This window comes from Lonchura striata, chromosome Z, assembly GCF_050655825.1.
Source record: "Lonchura striata isolate lonStrDom1 chromosome Z, ASM5065582v1, whole genome shotgun sequence".
Taxonomy (NCBI): domain Eukaryota; kingdom Metazoa; phylum Chordata; class Aves; order Passeriformes; family Estrildidae; genus Lonchura; species Lonchura striata.
In genome coordinates this window covers 13,051,968-13,073,933 of record NC_140740.1, presented here as the reverse complement: position 1 = coordinate 13,073,933, position 21,966 = coordinate 13,051,968, and positions in this window count along the sequence as shown.

The window sequence follows — 21,966 nt, the reverse complement described above, 5'->3', positions numbered from 1 at the left end:
TTCTCTGAAGATTCACACCAACTTGGCAGCATTTTGGAAGGGGGACTTTGCTATGTTAACTCTTTCCAAGGATTAGGACATGAAAGGCATCTCTGCAGTGCTTGTGGGTCCCTTCAGCCCAGTTGCCATACAACAAGACTCATCAAGTTTTTTGCCCTGTTCTTGAAAACAATGGTAATTGGAAGAAGAGAAAGGAAATCCATCAGTTAACCCCCAGCTAAGGAAACAAACATTTATAATCTCATATTCAACACAGACACATTAAGGTGCATGCACTAATGTATGGGGATGAAAATGCCTGCTTGGGCACACAGGAGCCACTGCAGCTCTGTCTCTCAGCAGCCTGAAAATTTCAGCTTCCCTTATGCAGCAACAGAAAAGCTTTTCCTGCTCCGAAGATGGAGAGGTGCCATCCCTGTGGACACCCTCTGCTCATTTAGCTACACAAGTCAATGCATGAATGGTAGGCCCATCCCAGAAAATGCCAGGAAACAAACAGGAGGTTTTGGCAGGCTCTCCCTCTCACCAGGCTCCGGCTTGGTGATGTGGAGAAGGTGGCTTGGGCTATGAGAGAAACACAGTCACTAAGTGTTTCAGCAACACTGCACAAAAAGCAGAAGAGACTCTGTGGCCCTTGCAGCCTCATGTTCAGGTTCCAGGCATGTTTCTCAGTGTGCAGAAACTGCACAGGGGATGCAGTTCCTCACTAAAACCACTCTTTTAGAAACTCTGTTAGGTTTGGCTTTCTTTCCTTCATTTCTGGAAGGACAGCACCAATTCTAAGATGCTTGTTTCCTTTTATTGTGGCCATCTACACAGACCAAAGAACTGGAACCACTTACAGCCCAAAGGAAAATGTTGCCTGAGCATGGGGTTTGTTTGCATGTGGTATAGCTTGAGTTCCACACTGATGCAACCAAAACTACAGCAGATGCTGATGTGTTGCAGGGACATTTTAAGGAGTGGACCTTGGTGGCAGTAGTTCCAGCAGATGGCAATGGGATTTTGTCCAATGGCATGCAGAACACAGGGCAGGTGAGAAAGACAAGTGGGATCAGTGAGTATTTGCTCCTTACCGTGGCAGGACTTCGGCTCCGGTAGGGAACTTTCCGTTCTATCATTTCGATTCCCACAATTCCAAAAGACCATATGTCCACTTTGGGGCCATATGGTTGACGCATCACCACTTCAGGCGCCATCCACCAAGGAGTCCCGGCCACCGAGGACGGTCTATTCTTCCCAGGGCTGAGCTCAACAGAGATGCCAAAATCAGCTGAGGGGAAAGCAAAATACTGCTTTTATTTGAATTCTGTGCAATTAGGAAACCAAACAAAAGAATTGCCCAGTAGAACTTTGAGAATGTGCTGTTGAATCTCCTGGACAACTGTCCCTGCTCTGTCTCCTCAGGATTTTAGCCAAATCCCCACATTTTGTATACTGCCTTCAGCAGTGGCTTTTGTTCTATGGAAGCTTTAGACTTGTTGCTCCCTCCCTCTGCAATGGACACACACAGAGCAACACCCCTTTTGACTGCTTGTTCCTTGTCATACCTCTGTGCACCTTGCAACCATGTCATCAGCTCAGAGCGGGGGGTCCCCGCACTGCCACCAGCACCATTCCTGGGGAGCTGGCAGCCACTCAAAGCAGCCCCTCACCCCACATCCCTGAAAGCTGCACCTGACCAGGAATATACTGACCCAGCTTGACAGAGCCGTCGGTTCTGAGAAGGATGTTGTCGCTCTTCACGTCTCTGTGGATCACTTGGTTTGAGTGAAGAAAAGCCAATCCTTGCAAGCACTGAGAGAGTAAACAGAACCAGGAGGGACAAACCCAGTGATTTCATCACACCAGAAAAGAAACAGAGACTCTAAAAGGTTCCCATTCCCCAGGAGAATGGCGAGTAATGGCAGAACACAGTGCCATTGAGAGGAAGAGTTGCTGCTCCAACACTTGCAGAGCAGGACCTTTCTAAGGAAAGGCATGTCACCTTTTGAAAGAGCAACAGCACCTGCTGTTGTAGACTGTCCCCCTGCAAACCAGCCAGGATGACTGCTGCTGCAGTGAATGTGCTCAGAAGCAAAGAGCATTTTGGCTGCACTAGTATCCTTTTTTGCTGAGGACTGAAAGTAATTAGTCTCTCTTTTTTCCTTTTCTGTACATTTCAAATCCTGCTACCAGCACCTTGCTTCTACAAGTGAGGAATGCAGTGAAGACAGGCAAAAGTTTAGGGGGGCAAGATGGAGAACAGCAGATACAAGAGGCAGAGTGAGAATACAACAGCAGGAGATAAGAGTACAAGAACTGAGTAGAGTGAGTGCAGGGGCACTCCAGGCATTTCACTGGAGATGCTTTTACGTGCCCATAGCATACCAGCAACGCAGAAGCAAAGTTTGGCACATGAAACCTCTCCTGTTCTGAGCCCCTATTTCTCAGATAATCCAGCCCAAACCCTTGGAAGCACAGGTGGGCTTGCTGACCTCCCGACTGATGACTGCTATCTCGATTTCAGTCAGGAAGGTCTTCCTGATGACATCGCTCAGAGCGCCTCCATCCATGTACTCCATGACCAGCCAGAGTTCCTCACCCAGAAGGTGGCTGAAGGAAAGAAACAAGGGCGTGAAGATAAACATGCATGGCTAGGTTGATTTTTTGCTTCCGGGCTTCTTGTTTCCAAGGCCTTTTGTGACAAGGACAGAATAAAAGGAATAGACATTCCCTCTTGGCTGTGCTTTGTTTGCAATCTGTGCAGTCTCAGGGAGAAAGGCACAGCTGTGAAAAAGGAGATGTCTTAGATGGCCAGCAAGTGAAAAGTGTGGTTTAGTAAGAGCCCAGATCAAAAGCCTGTCACGTGTGGTGTTTCTGGAAATAAGCACCTAGTCTTCTTGGCATGCATAGCAAAGAAAAGGAGGGGCAACAATCCAAGGGAAATACACTTTAGGATGGTTCATCATTCAGCATTGAAGAAACTTTAAAAAATCAATCCCAAAAGAATGTGGAGGCAGTGAACTTAGAATGTATTAACTTTGTATGATACAGCTGATCCCGGTTTTGAATAATTTTGGAATAATTTTCAAACTATATGTGCCAGGGAAGACTCATGCAGACAAGATGCACTCTCTTCTCATCCATTGCAGATGAGTAGAGAAATATTAATACATTATAATTAACAGCTCTACTTTCTAGAAGTGACCAAAGTGGATTTTTAACCTCTCGTGTTTGCAGTATGTACATGCATATTCACAGGATAAGACCATGGCCACTCACCTGTCTAAATAATTCACAACACTGGGACTCCTCTGCTTCTTCATGATTGTGATTTCATTAACGGTTAGTTGCTTCCTCTGCCGTCCCTTAAGGCTTATTTTCTTTATGGCCACCTAAAATGACACTGAAAATCAGTAACTTGAGAAGCTGGTGGCACAAGGCCACAAGGCACATGGAGCAAGTGATTTTGCAATGACACAGTTGAGCTGTGCCAAACTGCCTTGTGATTAGGCATTGCAGTAATTAGGAAATGACATTGCAATAGCCCATTTCCCCACTCCCTTGGGGGCCAGTTACAGGACACGTGGCCACTGAGGTTTTGCCGTGAACACTTGGTGACACTGGTGTCTCAACTATCACCCACAAACCTCTGAGCCCACTCCCTGCTGCTTTGTATGGGATTCAGAAGAAGTAATCCATGCCTTAATACTCTGTGGCTACATCTTGGGCTATGGGCAGGGCTTCGAGTTTCTAGGGATGCCTTGCAGATCTCTCCCTATGTGCAGTTCCCAAGTGCAGCACTGCAGGTGGCTAAAGAACTACCAGTAACTTTCAGATGTATTTGCTGGCAACCAGAAGTGAGAATTCAGGACTCTGAAGCTGTAGCCCCAAAGAGCAGTGAGATGCTCTAAGGCACCACCTTTGTTTTAGCAATTGAGAGCGAGTGAGCACATCCTTCTCTGAAATGAACTGCTGCCCTGCGTGACTTCCTTCTGGCAGCTGAAAAGGACAAAGACTGTCCCCAATGTATTTTGCAGGCTGGTACCAGTCTGTGTTTCTTTTGCCTCTTCAGCACAGCTCGACCCAAAGCTCCGGCCACCGCTACTCGCACCAGAGGGGAAAGGCCTTGAGTGCAGCAGAGTCTGTGGGGGATGTTGACATTTACCTCTCCTCCTGTGGCTTGGTTGAGTGCTCTAACCACAGATCCAAAATGCCTAGAAAGAAAACAAAAGCAGAGAAAGGAGAAGCTGTTTATTTCTTAGAGTGAAAGCTGGCCCACACAGGAGATCTCTGCTGTAAATGCCTAAAACCTGCAGGATGCAGGAGGGCTCTGCCAGAAGACAGATGATGCATTTTCCTCTCAAGTGCATGGGCAGTGCCTGGGCTGGTTGCAGAAGCGCTGGGGTTTACTGACTCAGCTCCTAAAGGGAATTTATTCTTTCATCTTAGGTTTGAGTTTCTAAACTCTGTGGTTCCTGTTATGAGCATGGAGCATTTCCTTCCAAGAACAATGGATTGAATGAAAAGCTCCTGGTAACTGTTATCTCACAGCTTTGAGAGGGGCTAGGTTGCCCTTTCAGGCAAGCAAGATTCTTCTTTATTCATTAGTGTGGCAGTGTGGTTTTGAGACATACAAAAATACTGAAGAAATTAACACAGAGCTGTCCCACACTTGAGAGACAAGGAGATCTTCCAGGTCCTGCTTCTTGATGTAGGCAGGCTTTGGCAGCATGGAGAAGTCTCTGACAATGCCTTCTGAGCACCCTCACAAGTTCTGAGCAGCACTGAAGAGATGGGACAATCTATCTCCAGTGTCTGAACATGTTTGCAGCTGACCTGACTTCACACTGGATAGATATTCCAGTGGAACACCTGATATACCAGTGATATACCAGAAGAACCCCTGGCCCATGGTTGTGTAGAAGTAAGTGTGGCTGGACTCACCCCTTGCCAATATATTCCATTTCAGTGTATTTCATCTTGGGATTTTCCACGTTCACCATTTTCCCTGAGGGAAACAAAATGCAAGATGCTCACTTTAAAGCAGAGATCCCAGCTTCCAGGAGATACAAAAGGCAGCCCCAGTGTCTGGAGGCAGTCAGCTACTTGCAACAACAGCAACAACATCAACAGGACAGGCAGCCCTGCAGTGCAGATGGCTGGCACAGAGACTGATTGTGTAGAGCCCTTGGAAGAGTTCTCTTGACAGGAAACAAAGCACAGGGAGATGCATTCCCAGGAGAGGAGCACATCTTCTCCAGCTTTCAGCCAAAACATTGCCCAAACAATGCCTTTCCAACTGTAATCCAGAGCAGCTCATGCTATAACCAATGTCAACAGTGCTTTCAGCATCGGGACCCTCACCCTTCATGAGCAGGCTGAGCTCACAGACACCCATCTTGGGGCTAAGGAAGGCTCCAGCCCTGTCCCACCAGCCCTCAGGGACAGGGCAGTGACCACAACAAGGCTGGCAAAGCCCAAGCATGAGTACTGACAAGCAATGGGAAGAAGCCACAGGCAGCCTGGGCCCCGTAAAAAGTGTTGCCCCCATTCAGTACACAACAGGATGGGCTTTGAGATCAGACACACCGAGGTGCAGATCAATGCCATTTTTGTCCCAACAGATGATGGTAGACACAGAATCCACTGGGGTCTCCACTGGGCTTTCCTCTCAGCCCCACCAGGTCTTATCTGAGAGTTCAGCACTGGCAGCTGTTACGGGCAAGAGGCAGATTCCTTGGGCTGTGCTGCAGAATCCCAGAGGACTTGATGTGTTTTCCTAGAGACGGATCTGAGCAGGGCTCGGGCCAATGGGTAGGATTCTAAGAGTCATGGGAAAGAGTGGGGAAGGTACGAAAAAGTGCCATGGATCTGAGGAATATACTATGGATGGGCTGGAGGCTGTCTCCTGAGAAATGCCTGCAGTACAGATTTATCTGATCGCGCCACTTCGATGTGTCTCTCTTGGACACATCTTTAGAAGCATAAAACTAGGATATGAAATACAGATTGTTATAAAAGTATCTGTTTTCTTCTTTGGGGGCACACGGGAAACACCTCCTGCTCTCTATTTCTCCTGCAACCTGATATTCTTTCACAGTAGTTTTTATTGACAAAAATATAGCATTTTCATGAAAAGAAACTGTATATGTAGTAGTGGCAACATAAAATTGTCATAAAAATGACATCAATAAGACATGTGGGGCAGAAGGGCTCCTTCAGGATGGAGATAAACCAACTCCACCAAAAAAAACCCTACAAAGAAACAAACAAAACCAAAAAACCCAGCAAAAAGAAAACCAAAAAAACAACCCCATAAAAAAAATAAAGAGGGAAAAAGCAAAAAGCTCCAAACCACCAGCCCCCTAAAAAAAAATCCCCAACCAAAAAGACAAAACTCCAAAACCAGTAAAATTCTGTGAAGATTTTTAGCTCTGATGACTGGTTGGAAGTCAGGAGTCTAAGGGGAAATTAGGAAGCTAAAAATTCTCTTTGGTTTGGCCACTAGCATGCAGGACTTGCCTAGCCTTCTGCTGATGCAAGAAAAATCCCTGCTTCAGCCTTTAGCCGAGAGGGAAGCTCAGGCAAACCCAGGCCAGTCCCAGCTGTCTTCAGAGGCAGCAGGAGCACCCAGAGCTCTCTCTCGCTGCCTCAGAGCACAACACTTCCTCTCGGGAGTCCTAAATGGCCCTGTGACACCAAACTCAGGAGGAACATTTGGTACAGCTCTGCTGACACCTGCACACAATCCACTGACCCTCAGACAAGAAATACAGCAGACGTACAGAGCATACGCAGGTACTGCTCCTCAGTCTCCTGGTTCTCAGAAGCCACGTGGAGGGAGATGAAGGAGCTGAGAAGAAGGAGATCACCAAAGGCTGAGATTGAGTTCACAGGTTCCACATCATAGGTTCCTTTAAGTAATGCTGCTGCAGAGCGAGGATTGGGACCAGAGCCCGTGCAGATGTGCTGAAACTGCAGCACTTTTCGAAAAGGGGGAAGTTCCAGTGGTCTGGGACAAATTTGGTGATCTTCACGGCCAGTGTGTTCTTGGAGGTCTTTGGAGGCTGCCTGGTGAGATATCAACACATGCACCTCATGTCAAACAGAATATAGCAGTCAGAGACAACAGCTTATCCCTCTCAGACAAGAGTGACTGACTGTGAGGAAAGGGAAAGAACAGATTAACAAGGAATACAGACAGCTTGGAAAAGAATGGGGCCTCACAGATTCCTGGAAAACACAATCACCTTCTTCCAGCTTAGCAAAAGCCAAAAGAGACTGTACAAGTGAAGAAGTGCTCCGGAAAACTGCAGAACACTTCCACAAGCCAAACACACTTGTCCACAATAGGAAAACATACATAAAAAGCCCTGCCACCTGCAGCACTGCCATGTGTGCCCTTGGCCACGACGCTGCAGAAGCCCAGAGATCGACCTTCCCTGAGCCGAGCAGCCAGAAGCTCAGCCAGAGCCCCTATATCTTCAGTGCCTCAAAGTGACAGGTCAAAGGCCAATTTCTAGCTGGAGGCCACTGCCTGCAGGAAATGGCTACGTCCCACAGGATTGCAGCACTCTGCATCCTCAGCAAGCAACATGCAAGTGCTGGCTGGTCAGAAACTTGCAGCTCTACCTTGCACTAAAGACAGCACCACCCACAACTGGCACTTACTGGCTCAGAAGATTCAGGCTCTGCTCTGACCACTGATGGAGACTCACGGTCATACTGCTCAATTTGCTCCCCTTCATCTTCTCCAGGAGCAGAGGGAGTTGGGGCAGACACCGATGCTGGTTTTGTGCTCTGGGACAAGAGAGAAGCGTGTGGGACAAGCTATTACCTATCACGTATAACCTCCTTCCTTCTCACATCTACGACCGTATCTTCCAAGCAGAAATCATAAAATTCCAGAGTAAAAGGATAGTAAAAGGATTCTAAGCCACACCGATCAAATTAAACCAGGCCAATTCAACAGAACTGCATATGGATATGAAGCTGATATTCCTCCCTGGCTGCCATCAGCAAGCAACATTGTCTCTGCAATGCAGAGTTTTAGCTTTTGAAAGCTCTGCAATGGAAAAGAAAGAAAGAGACAGCTACACCTTTGCTATTACTGCTGCAGACATGGAAGCCTACAACTGGATCTGAATCCCATCCAGTGCTGGAAAATGGCAGGAAACGTTGTGCAGAAGCATATTTGCTTGTTGGAAAATGAGAAAATCAACAGGACTTTTCATCTACTAAACCAGCAAAACAAAAATGCAACTAAACAACAAGCAGGGAGTGTCTCTGACACCAGCGTCTAAAGCACTTGGAGGCAGTGAGGGCATGTTTGGCAGGGGAACAGCCCTGGTGGTGAGCACTGTCACCTATGGAACCATGGAAGTTTGCCTGAATGTGCCTCAGGAGGCTCCCGTTGTCCAGGCTGAAACTGCCTCCACACCTCCTCCTTGGCCTTGCCCTCCACAGCACTTCCCCAGCTCCCGTGTCCTTCTCTGCACATGCTCCAGCCCCTCAAGCACTTTCTGCTTCAGATGGGCCAACAAGTGTTTATGTATATAGAAAGGTAAAAATCTTTCTAAATTGTAAGATGTCTTTAGAATGTAGACATAATTTTGACTCCATAATAACTCCATCTCCTTCTCCTGCTCAGTGGATTTTTGGGAATCCAAGTATGTATTACTTGCTACTGCAACTAATGGAATAGATTTGCCTGGCAAGCCCAGTTGTGTCTTTGATTCTTTTGTTCATGAGTCTCCTCCTGAACCTGTGGCAATGACCACCAGGGACCTTCAGGATACTCCTACCCCTATGCCAATAAATTCTGAGAAATTATTTAAATATGTCAAATAATTTGGAGTAGTGTTTAGCCTGTGAATTTCAGCAAAGTATCGAATATGTCTTCATTCCATGGATACAAAGTAGTAAGTGAGATTGGTGGGTGTACAGGTGTCAGAGGAGTGATTCCCTAGGCACCGAATACTGAAATCCATGAATGCCTCCTTTGCAAGCCTGAGCTGGCAGCAGGAATCAGGTCCTGCTCTGTAACTTTCATTTTGGCCACTTCTGTGAACAGGTAAGAAAGGTCAAAATGAAACCTTTCCCAGCTATTTCCGTCTGCTTTATCTTTTTAGGCACCAGAACTCTGGGTCACAGATGGCCTGGGTGTGTGCTGAGCAGTGCAGTCCCCATGAAGTCCTTGGTTTCCCCACAAGTTGCCATGCCTTGTTCCCAGGTGTGCCCAGCTCTGACAGGAGCAAGAGTCTGCAGTGCCGTGCCCTGCTCAACCAGGGCTGTCTGGCACAGAGCAGCAGCAGTGCCAGCACCTTTCAATCCACTCCTTCCTTATCTTCTCCTGGGACACAGAATCCTCTGGAAATCAGCACCACCAGTCGTCTTCCAAGCTTGGAGCAGCTCCTGCTGGCAGGCAGATGCTGCCAGTTTGACTGCTTCCAAAGGGGAATAAAGGCAGAGATGTACATGCTCAGGAGCCCTGGGCATATCCAATAAATGTGCAAATATGTGGGAGATTAGGAATTGTTTCAGCTGTTATGCCAACAGTGCCTTCTCTCCTGGTTCTGTGTGTTATAGATGAGTCATGTAATAGTTGGCTCTCACTGTTAAGAGGTAGATATTATGCGGATGTAAAAATGTATAGTGATGTTATTGTAATACATCCTCCCAGAGTCCTATTTCCCCTGCCCCTTGCAATGGCTTTGGTAGTCAGGGGTTTTGGGGAGGGCTGGCTTGTGACCAGGAGGTGTGGGTGGCGTAGCAACATCTGACCTCCAATAAGAATGTACGAAAGGAATCTCCACCAGTGGATGGCAAAACTTTGACAAAACTTTGGAGGGGTTAAGGGTATAAAAGGCAGAGCATCCATTCTATAGATGTGCTGCTTGTAATGGTCAGAGACTCCCAGTGCTGCAAATTTTCCTTATTCAGTCCTTTGTTAAGATTTAATAAACATTTAAATTTTTTAAAAGTAAGCGTTGTTTCTCAGAAGTGCAATGCTTTGGGCCATTTTCTTGGTCTGGTTTCCTTTGCTTGGGTCCCGAGTGCTCAGTTGGGGTACAGGTTGTACTTGTTTGGTGCACTTCTGGAGTTACTCTTGGATCCCTTGAACAACAGGGTTTGGCCACAAAGTGAATTTGTGCTGCTTTGTGACAGAGAAGAACTTCCCCGGTTATTTTGCGTTTGCTGTACGGAAGGGTGGTTATTGCTCTGCATAAATTCACAGGCCAATATAGAGTGCTTGCACTGTGATGTCAGGGCATGGTTGCCATGTGGTCATGGTGACAGCAGAAGGTTGTCTTGGTGCACGGAAGGCCTCAGTGTCAGAGCAACCCTAGGGCTTGCTCAGTGCAGGAGCATCCTCCTGGTTGAGGCGCTTGTCAGTGAGAGCTGCCTACTGACAAGAGCCTTGTTTTTTCTAGTGTTGGACAAATCTGCACAGCAGTGCTACAATGATTGAGCAACTTGCTGCTGCAGCTTTCACAGCTTATGGCGTTGTTTATTCTGGCTATTACCTCACTAACCTGGCACGTAAGTAGAGGTTTTCCCTGGGTGTACCCGAACCTGGCTTCTGTATGTCTTCCTGCTCTTTGTTAGTGCCTGAGTTATTTTAAAACAGAAAGAACACTAGGGTGCCACTGGTTTGGTAAAGCTCCTGTCAAGGCATTCAGGTACAAGGGGATTTCTGCAGCCACAGGGGCAGCATTTGCAAGGGAACCTGCAGGGGTTCTTTTCCCTCCACGGGAGAGTCTGAGGCAGCAGAGTCTGTCTTTTCCTCAGTTTGCTGGGACATGCAAGACAGCTTTGAAAATGTAAACTGGAGACCTTCTTGGAAGGCCTTCTAACAACTGTGCAGTATTTCCCAGAATTCAGGGAAAGCTTCTTTCTTTCTACATTTTGTCATGAAAGGATTTGACTGTCTAACTTGAGCCTTGACTGAGTGTTAAATAGTGATTCCCTTTGCAAGGAAGAGCAAACTCCAAAGCAGTGAGTGTCTGCTCCTGGAACTTGGAGCTGCTGCTGTGTTGTGTCACAATAGAGCCTGCCCCATCAGAGTGGAATTTTGGAAAAGCTTTTCTGGGCAACTGTTTCCAGCAAGTTAATGAGAAGTTGTGCATGCATCTGATTAAAAAAAACCCTAGGTACCAGAAGGAGAGGATTTTTAAAAGAGGTGTGATGTGTTTGGTAGAACAGGAGCATTGAGTGTTAGAGAACAATTTGCATTTTCTTCATCATGTTTGTGTTCATTTAATGGCTAAACAGGCCAAAGGGTAGGCATGCCCAAGAATATTATCTGGATCTCTTGCTGGTTGTATGAATGAAATGTGTCTGCTGAAGGGATGTTGTGAAAGGGAAAACTCTCTGTTTGTGGTGCTTGTTCTGTGGGTTTCACCAGCCCAGACAATTTTCTCACAGCATCTGGTTCATTTTCCCTTGCCTACTACAGGTCACCTGAAGCATGTATTCAGCGGTGCTGGTCCTAAGGTGAGTAAGAAAGGAACATTTCATGTTTGTGCTGTTTGGCAATTGCAGAGCAAGCTGTGTGTTTAGCCAGAACCAGTAGGCTGTAGAGGGCCAGGCATGCAGGCTGAAAGAAAATCCATTTTCAGACATTCCACAACAAATACAAAGGCATAGCTGGATATTTCCTAATTTCCAACTCAGAGCCTTGAAGACCTACAAACTCAGTTTTGCAGAGAGTTGAATAAGCCCATTTTAATGAAGTCACAGCAACTTAGATTCCTATCCTTATAAAACTTCATGATACTTCCTTAGAAGATGTGGTTGTAGAATTAGAAGGACAATTTAATGCGGTATTTGCAGTCAAACGGGCAATTTTGTGGCTGGGCAGCTGCGTGGGCCAAAGGAGCCCAGGGTGCTGGTCAAGAGCAGCTGAAGGTGGCCAGCGCCTGGCCAGGTAGCCAAGAAGGCCAAGGGCATCCTGGCCTGTGTCAGCAGCAGTGGGGCAGCAGGAGCAGGGCAGTGACCGTCCCCCTGGGCTGGGTAGCGCTGCGGCCAGAGCTGGGAGTGTGTGTCCACTTTCTGCCCGGTCGGTCTGTGTCTCACAAAACAGGATGGGACCCGGACTGGTTGCAGACTTAGCATTTATTATGTCTGTATCCTCCAAGCAAAAAGCCAGAGACACAGAGAAATGAACATCCATGCAAATCTAGATCAAAGGCAAGATGGCAGTTGATGCAAAGCCTTTTTCTACATATTCTTTGAACCTATAACATAAAAGAAAAGGTGCAGAGTCATTATAACCTAACCAATAAGAAAAGGACCCATGTGGGTTTAACATTAACAGAAGGACTTCTATGAACCTCAAACGATATAGAGTAATTCATTATATAAGACTGAAACTTTTTCTATTTTTGCAAAGCATATATCTAGGACTTTTGACATCTCAAACTATCACTAAGTTCTTGTTCTTTCTTGCTCCTTATGATAAATATAAATGAATTCACTTGGTTCTTATTTTCCTAGCTTCCCATGAGAAGGTTTTGAAATTTCCCAGCCTTTTTCAGCTTTATGTCTACTTTCTGGGGCCTTTTTGCACTTTCTAAAGTTTTTTACCTTTTATATATTCCTACAATTCCCCCTCTCTTTTTAAATAAACTATTTTTGACTTGTCACTTATTTATTACTTTGTGTTCCATAGCTTTACTACTGCATATATTTATTCATGTAGGAAAAAAGTTATAAACTTTTTACATGAAGGTACTTTTTTGTTTGTTTTAAGCTCTATAATTCTAAGTTAAACCATTCTTAATGTTGGGTAAAGTTAGGTTTAATATCTGTATTAGGTTCTGATAAATTTTGACTTTTTTAAGGTCTCAATGTAAAGGTTAAATTTGTGAGTGACTTTAATTGTTTTTGCTGAGGTTTTGTGAATTGTCTGTAATTTTTTTAAATTTTTTTCTTTTGGAAAATAAAAACTTTTTTGATGAGTTTGTAATTTGTTGTGAATAATGAAGTGTATGTGGTATTAATATTAATATTCTAATAACAAGATTTTACTGAACTTGTAAAGTTGTTTGGATTAAGGAGTTAAGCTCTACTTCCTGAATAAATTGTTTAACTATGTTTCTTTATTTTTAATTGTAGATTGTAAAGTTTTTAAGTTTGTGTATATTTTTGTGAATGGATTTAGAATGATTAGACAAATTTATGTAGCACATTCTTTTGAATTCTTTTCAACTCTGTTTATGTGTTAGAAAAGAAAATTAATTGTTGTTTGATTTTGGAATTTGTTGGACACTGCTGACATCAATTTGCGTGTTACTGAGCGCACTGGATGTGGTATTTGTTTGTTTAGTTAATATTTAATCTTGTCTATTTGTCTTAATGTTTTTTCTGAAGCAATTGTAGGTAAGAAGAAGCTTGTTGAAATATTTTGTGGTTTTTTTTGAAAGACTGAAATTACTGCTGTAATTTTTTGGGTATATATGAATAGATCTTTTGTCTTTTCTTGTCTTTTTTGAAACTGTTTTAGTACTAGGTGTTATTACAGTGAGTGTGCTAATGTTACATGGTTTGTCTTTAGGGTATGATAGAATGTTTTGCTATGTTTTATTTCTACAAATGAACTAATAACATTTTGGTAATTTCCGTGGATATTTGTTAACTTTAGATTTTTATCTACAGTGTATGAGTAATTGCACTAAAGCCTTAAATTTTTGTACTCATAGTAAGAGTGAATAGCACTGTATTTTGGAGAATTATTTTTTTTCTAATTGTTTCTTGAAAATGTGACACGGAAATTTATTGCCAAGGAACTACGGATCTTTAATTCTTGGGGTTCTGAACTTGTTTTGAGGAGTTGTTTGGTCTAGAGGCTTTAATCCCTTGTGCGATTGTTTCTATTAGTAATTTCACTTAGCTTGTTGTTAAATCACTTTTTTGTTAAAAGATCATGTTATATAGGTATTGGCTAATTTTTAGTGGTACACTAACTAAACAGGTTGAAAAAGGCTTTTTTGGATTTGAGTGAGACATACATATGGTATCTGATCTTGTAGCTTTGGTTAATGTGACTTAGACATTTGGTTTTGGTGTTGTATAGGAAAATTTGCATGATAAAAAGTAAGCAAAGTTAGAAAATACAAAGTGAACTGATTTTCTTTCATATCTTTTTTGTTGAGTTACTCTTTGTTAAAAGAATTTTCGATAATATTTTAACTTTTAAACTGCATTTTTTGGAGAGTTTAGAATATTAATTTTTTAGAATCTAATGATAAGAAATCTTTCTTTTCATGTTTTTGTTAAAAGAGCTCTACGAAACAAGCTCTACACATGTATCATTATCATTAGATTGAAGTTTGCAGATTCTACAGGTGACATAGGAACACTGGGCGTGACTTGTAGTCTCTGTTTAGCTTACGTTTGTGTGATTGCTTTTTTACTTTTGGGTTTGTTAGTGTGTTTTGGTGTGTTGTATGGTTTGACGCTCTTTATTGGAATTCACTTTGCTTTTCTAGTACTTGGAGAAATACAAGTATACTCTTTGCTTTAAGTTATTAATTGGCGAGGACTTTTAATTTGTCTTCTTTCAGGTCTTTTAATTAAAACAAGAGAATTTTTTTTTAGTTTTCTTTGTGTGTTATTTGTAAAATGCTTAAGAATTGGTGGATCTGGTTCTGCAAAAGAACTGTTTAAAAAATTATGAACATATAAAGCTTTACTCAATTTTATCTGTAGTATTACTTCTGCTCCCCTCTTCTGTTGATCTAAATGTGTTTTAATGTGTGATATGTCTTTTTAACAGTTGTTTGATTTGTGGGGGAGTGGGGAATACTACAGGTGTGATGAACATTTTAATTTATTAGGAATGTTGTTACTTTTTGAGATAGATATGTGGGGCTATTGTTTGTTTTCATTTCCTGGAGTACACTTAATGAAGTAAATGTTTGTAAAAAATGTTGATAGGTACGATTACTTGTTCTCTTGTGTGGATAGAGGTAAAAACTGTACTTGATAGTGAATCTACTGAAACATGAATATTTTTAAATCTCCCCAAAGAAGGGTATTTAGTGATGTTTGTTATAATTGTACTCTTTATAAACTTTGTGGATTAACAGTTCCTGTAGAAACAGGGGTTTGCACAAGGTGACAATCAGGGTAACTGTTAATAATAGCTTTAGCTTGGGATTTAGAGATACAAAACGTCTGTACAAGTACTTGTGTATATTGATGAAAAAGGTATGACTGAATTTTGCATGCTGAAATATGTTTGCTAATGTGTTTGAGATAACTATGGCCAGTTTTTTTGTTCTTGTATTTCTTTTTGCTAAACATCTTGGTAAAGATGAATGAGTTTTAATATGAGAAATAAAATATAGGTTAGTTCTGTGTTGTAAATTTTTATGAAGACACGAGAGCTAGCAATATACATTATTATTACTAATATTTTTTAAAACAATATTTTTACCTACATTAGTAACAGAGGTAGAATCTGTAATTAAACTGAAAGGCTTTGAAAATAGCTGAAGAGCTTTAACAACAGCAGCTACTTTAACTACTTGAGGAGAACTTTCAACTATTTGGATATTTGATTTCTAATTTTTTGTAGTTTGATTTAACTATACAATTACTGATTTATGTGTTTTTCTTGACTTATTAGCAAAGAGCGTTGTATTACTTAAAGGCCCTTCACTTAGCAAGGGGTTTTTTTTTGAAACTCAGTTTTGTTTGTAATAATTTGTGACTTGGATAATGAATAGCACAAACACTTGCAAAATTTAAGAATGCATTTTGTAAATCATCTGAATTTTGTAATGCCTAATCGAAATAATCTTTATTTAAAGGTAATTAGAGAACTGTAAAATCTTTACCTATTAAGGTTAATATTCTTGCTTTGGCCTTAATTACAATTTGTGCTATTATCTCTAGGGTTGTAGAAATTGTTTTTGGAGACTTGTAGGAAAGAAAAACTTATTATTCTACTATTAATAATGGATCTTTCTCAGATGGATCTCATGGAAAAATGAGGCTATAAAGTTGTAGCTTCTGTCCCAAAGCAGTCAGGAAGAAAGGTTTCTTGGGAGCATAATGATGGGCTTGTCTTCTTTGGAAAGTTTTTGTGACTTTTTATGGTGAGTTGAGCTTCAGGTGTTAAAATCTTGGGAGATTTAATGTCACAGTTTTCTCTCAGTAGATCAAAAAATGGAGCAAGTTCATCGTTGGTAATTTTCAAAATAGGTTTCATCTAGTTCATTTCTCTTAAAAGTTGCTGTAAATCTTGCAAAGTGTTGATGTTGACTTGAAGGTGTATCTTTTGTAGTGAAATTGTTTGTTTTGCTATCTTCTATCTTAGATATTTTTAGAGTGGGATTTCTTGTATCTTAGATGTAGAAATTCTCGTTCAGTCTTTTGGATTTCAGTGACAGCACTGTCACGAGTTTGTTTCATCTTTGTCTGTGTCAGTGCTGCAATGAGGAGATCATCTATGTAGTGTAGAATCGTGGATTGTGGATGCTTGTGTCAAGTTGGGCACAGTACTTGTGTGACAAAATATTGTTAAATTGTTAGAGAAGTCTTCATCCCTTGTGGTAAAGATTTCTAGTGCTATCTTTGCATTGGCTTTCTTTGATTGATGACTGGAACTGAGAAGGCAAATCTTGGGGCATCTTCAGGATGAAGTGGTGGTATGTTGAAGAAACAGTCTTTTATAGCGATAATGACAAGAGGCCAGTTTCTAGAAATTATTGATAGAGAGGGACGTGCAGCAGCTGTCTTCCTTTCAGGACTTGGAATAGTAACTATGGATTCACTTTGTAGACAAACAGTAGTTCTGATCCTTGTGAGTGTTCTCATAGGTGATACTAAGTGTTAGCTACTGGGCTAAAACAGGAGAGAAATTACAGAGACATCTGCACCGTATCTGGTATGCCTGTAACATAAATTGTTCTACCACGATGAGTTAGGGCACAAGTCAGTTCTGGTTGGTTTAGAACATACTTCTAAGTATGTTCTACTTAGAAGACATCTAGCATTGGAGTAGAAATCACATCTGGAACACCTTGGTACACCGTTTGATTGGTTAACAAAGCATCTTGTTGAGATACATTTTGTTTGAGTATGTCTATAGGTAAAGCAATTGTAAAAGCAAGAGGCGTCTTAGGTTGAATTATTGTTGGGGCTTTGAGGAGAAGAGCTAAAACTATTAGCTCTTCATTGTAGTTTACTGAAATGATAACTGGAAAAATTAATAGTCCAAGACTTGTATTGTTGTCTTAACCTATAAGAATTTAAAATTCTTGTCTTTGTTGTGATTTCTTAATCACACCTGTAGGTATACATTCGTAACAGAAATTTTTTAAAAACCGTATTAATTTTGAGTTGGCCAAGTCCAGTTTTGTCCTTGGAGGTAATAAGAAGGAACATCTTGTGGTACTGGTGGTAAAGGTGTTTGGCTTTGAGGTCTCCTAGTTAAGGCTAAGGGGGCAAAATTCCCTGGATTCTGGGTTACTAATGCTTGTTTCACTGCGTGGTGGGTCGCGCTTTGCTTGGAGTTTAACGGTAGGGGATTACTATCTATATCAAATTTAGAATGACAATTTTTTGCATAATGTTTCCCTTTTTGATATTGAGGACTAAGAGAAGGTATTCTTCAGATTTTATTATTGGATCAAGGTAAGTCTTTATCACATGACTAGTCTTCTCACATCTGAAGCACGACTTTTTAGTAGAATTTCATTGAACAGCAGCAAGAGTTTTTTCAAAAAGTTTTATTTGTTCTTCCATTGCTTTTTAAACTTTGTTTTTTAGTGAATCATGAGATTTAGTAATTTGCTCTCTAAAGGCACTAGCTTGTGCTGTAGCAAGATACCTTGGAGTGCTAATTTTACTGTAAGTTGAAAGCATTTGAGTAACAGTTGGAGGCTGTTTGGGTAATGTAGAAATAATTTTTTTGCAATCATCATTTGCATTTACAAATGCTAGGTTTTGGAGAATATAAGAATGAGCTGCTTTATCAGGGCGTTGTTATTCAACAGCTTGTGTTAACTTAATTAAAAATGTACGATATGATTCATTTGTTCTTTGTGTCATGGTCGAATATCCTTTAAGAGGAGTACCTGTTGATTTGACAGAAATGAAAGTTTTTCTTGCAGCTTGTTTAATATCTCTCAGCACTGACCTAGGAAAAAAGTTTCTGTGTCTGGTTTATCATATGGCAGTTTGCTAGACAATTTAGCTTCTGAAAATGTTTCATATGTACTACTAACATATTTTTCCCTTAAAACCTTAGTAAGTATTTTCTGCTGGAGTTTTCATAAATAACATAAATTGTGAATTAGTTAAAATCAGTCTTGCCACAATGCGATAATCAGTTGGCATGAGGTCATAAGAGTAAAAAAATACTTTTTAACACATAATTAAAAATAAAGAGAGTTAATTCTGCTTTCTTTCAAAGTTTGATTTCACTCTTTGATGTTCTTGTCATGGTTTGACACTGGCACAATGCCAGTGCCCCCATGAAAATTCAATCTCTCAATTGAATGCTGTAATGCAATCGAGGACAGAGCAAAGCAAGCCAAAGCTTTTTAACAAGGAAAAAACTTTATCAAGCTACTACTATAAAAGGGAAAAAAAAGAGAGAAAAAAAACACACAAAGATCAAAATGAAAACCTTGCAAAGTATTCTTCCTCCCACCACCAACTCCAACAAACCACAGTGAGACACAATCTGGACCCCAATCAGGTTTCCACCCTGCAGACAATCGATACTCAGTCCATCAAGGGAGAACAGGAGTCTCCTCTGTGCCACAGACCCCCCCAAGAAACACACTGCCACATCCTGTGTTTCCATGTCACACATGGCACCGCCCGGAGAAAAAGTTTGCCATGGTGACCCTGCTCCTTTCCATGCACAGTGCTCTCACCACCAATGCCTGGATGAACCGACTGCTTTTAGGATTTTTTCTTTCAAGGATGCTTTCCAAGAGGGGGAAAACAACAGCTCAGTTTTTTCATTTTTTGGGACGACAGTTCCCCCCATTTTCCCCTGGGGCCGAGGGTACAAGAACAGAGATCTTCTTCTCTTCTTCTTCTTTGAGGTCAGGGGATACCACCACAAACCCCCTAACTCTTCTCTGTTTGCTCCACTTCTGTCTTTTCCCAGCTGAAGCAGGTCTCTTGGCTCACTGGCATCCTCCTAAAGTACAGTCTCTCTTGAAAGAGAAAAATCGGTTCAGTCTATGGCCAACAAGGAAAAGTCCAGCCAAAAAAAACACTCCTCATCTCCTCCCACCTAGAATTCCTCCTTCTAACATCCCACGGTCCAAGCTGTCTCTCTTCCTCTCTTTCAAACCAAGGAGGAGTGAAATTTCACCAAGCTTTCATTTCTCAAGGAAGGGTTAAAAGTCCTGACTCCCAGGGCTGGCTCGATGCTCAGGCTCTGGCTCCCACAGGCAGCTGGGCACCTTGCGGCCCCCTCGCTCTTCTCCTTTCCTGCGGCGTACTGCTGATGCTGATAAAACCACCGCTGTCTCTTCACTCTCTCTCTCTCTCTCTCTCGACTCTGGGGGGAAATGGAGACATCCCAGATTTCTCCACCCTTCCATCTGCAGGGGCCAGCCCAGCTCCAGTCCCTCCACCCCTGGGCCCACCTCAGTCAGGCCATGGGCCTCCCCCTCCCCACCCAGCCACGGCCGGGCAGGGGAGAGTCCTGCACTGCATGCTGACCGGAACCAAAGAGAGCCAGTTCTCCTGGGAATTCTGATTTTACCCCCTCTGTGTTCTCAGAGGCGTGTCCACCTTCAATTGGTCAATATCCAAATTGACCTCTGCCTTCCGAGAAAATTCTTTTTCCATGTCAAAAAACAAGAGTTATAATGTGAGAGTGATTAATACATAGGCCTACTATTATCCCTCCCATAAGAGACTGGCATGGATAAAATTTGTTCGTTTAAAAACTTAAAACCTCTTTTTTTTCCAAAAGATATAACCCTATTTTTTTCTAATCAGATGTTGCTACATCATGTTCTGAACTAGGCAGATTATTGTTGTAGCAACTGAGCTCTGAGAGAAATCTGTCTTGGTTTCTAGACACAGTTCTGGGCTTTCTGCTGAAAGAAGTCTCAGCTTGGTTCCTTACTAAATTCTTACTATAGCAACTCGCAGTCTCAGCTTTATAAATTTTAATTTTCCTTAATGATTTAGATCCCGATTTTATGATCCTGATTGTGCTTATTAATTTCAAATTTCCTAACATTTCTCAAAATTATGTCTACATTCTAAAGTCATCTTACACTTTAGAAAGATTTTTATCTTTTTATTAACGTAAACACTTGTGAGCCCATCTGAAGCAGAAAGCCCTGGAGGGGCTGGAGCGTGTGCAGAGAAGGACACAAGAGCTGGGGAATGCTGTGGAGCACAAGGCCAAGGAGGAGGTGCTGAGGAAGCTTTAGGGTGGAAAACGGGAGCCTCTAGAGGGACAATCAGGCAAACTTCCATGGTTCCATAGGTGACAGTGCTCACCACCAGGGCTGTTCCCCTGGCAAACATGCCCTCACTGCATCCCAGTGCTATAGACACTGGTGTCAGAGACACTCCCTGCTTGTTGCTGGTTGCATTTTTGTTTTGCTGGTTTAGTAGAGGAAAAGTCCTGTTGATTTTCTCATTTTCCAACAAGCAAAGATGCTTCTGCACAACGTTTCCTGCCCTTTTCCAGCACTGGATGAGATTCAGATCCAGTTGTAGGCTTCCATGTCTGCAGCACAAACAGCAAAGGTGTAGCTGTCTCTTTCTTTCTTTTCCATTGCAGAGCTTTCAAAAGCTAAAACTCTGCATTGCAGAGACAATGTTGCTTGCTGATGGCAGCCAGGGAGGAATATCAGCTTCATATCCATATGCAGTTCTGTTGAATTGGCCTGGTTTAATTTGATCTGTGTGGCTTAGAATCCTTTTACTATCCTTTTACTCTGGAATTTTATGATTTCTCCTTGGAAGATACGGTCGTAGATGTGAGAAGGAAGGAGGTTATACGTGATAGGTAATAGCTTGTCGCACACGCTTCTCTCTTGTCCCAGAGCACAAAACCAGCATCGGTGTCTGCCCCAGCTCCCTCTGCTCCTGGAGAAGATGAAGAGGAGCAAATTGAGCAGAATGACCGCGAGTCTCCATCAGTGGTCAGAGCAGAGCCTGAATCTTCTGAGCCAGTAAGTGCCAGTTGTGGGTGGTGCTGTCTTTAGTGCAAGGCAGAGCTGCAAGTTTCGCTTTTGCATTTCAGAGCTTTCAAGATTCAAAAGATCAGAAAAACAAGTAGATCATTGCTACCTCATAGTAGGCAGGGTGGAATATTTACGTCAGAGCAATTTGCATTACAGATGGATCTGCCAATTTTAATACCATGAGACCACCATAGAATCCCATTGCAACAAAAGTTTCTTAATATTCCTCGGATGATTTAGTGTTATATGGGAGAAGAAAGATTCTTATAAATGAGAGGTAATGGCTCATCCCTCATGGTTCTCTCTTGCTACAGCTGAGAGAGGCAACAGCAGTGTCTGCCCCGGCTCCCTCTGCTCCTGGAGAAGAAGCCAAAGAGGAGCAAATTGAGCAGCATGACCGCGAGGCTCTATCAGTGGTCACAGCAGAGCCTGACACTTCTGTAAGTGCCAGTTGTGGGTGGTGCTGTCTATCGTGCAACACAGAGCAGCAAGATTTCCTTTTGTTTTCAGAGCTTTCAAGAATTAAAATGTCAGTTACAAAGAGATCATTGCTCCATGATAGTAGGGAGGGTGGAATATTTATTTCAGAGGAATTTGCATTACAGATGGATTAGCCAATTTTAATGCCATAAGAGCGCATTGGAATCCCATTGCAATTAAAGTTTCCCAATTTTCCTTGGAAGAAATGGTGGTAGATGTGAGAATATAGAAGGTTATAAATTATAGGTAACGGCCCGTCCCTAATAATTCTTTCTTGTCACAGATGACAGAGGAAACAGCAGTGTCTGCCCCAGCT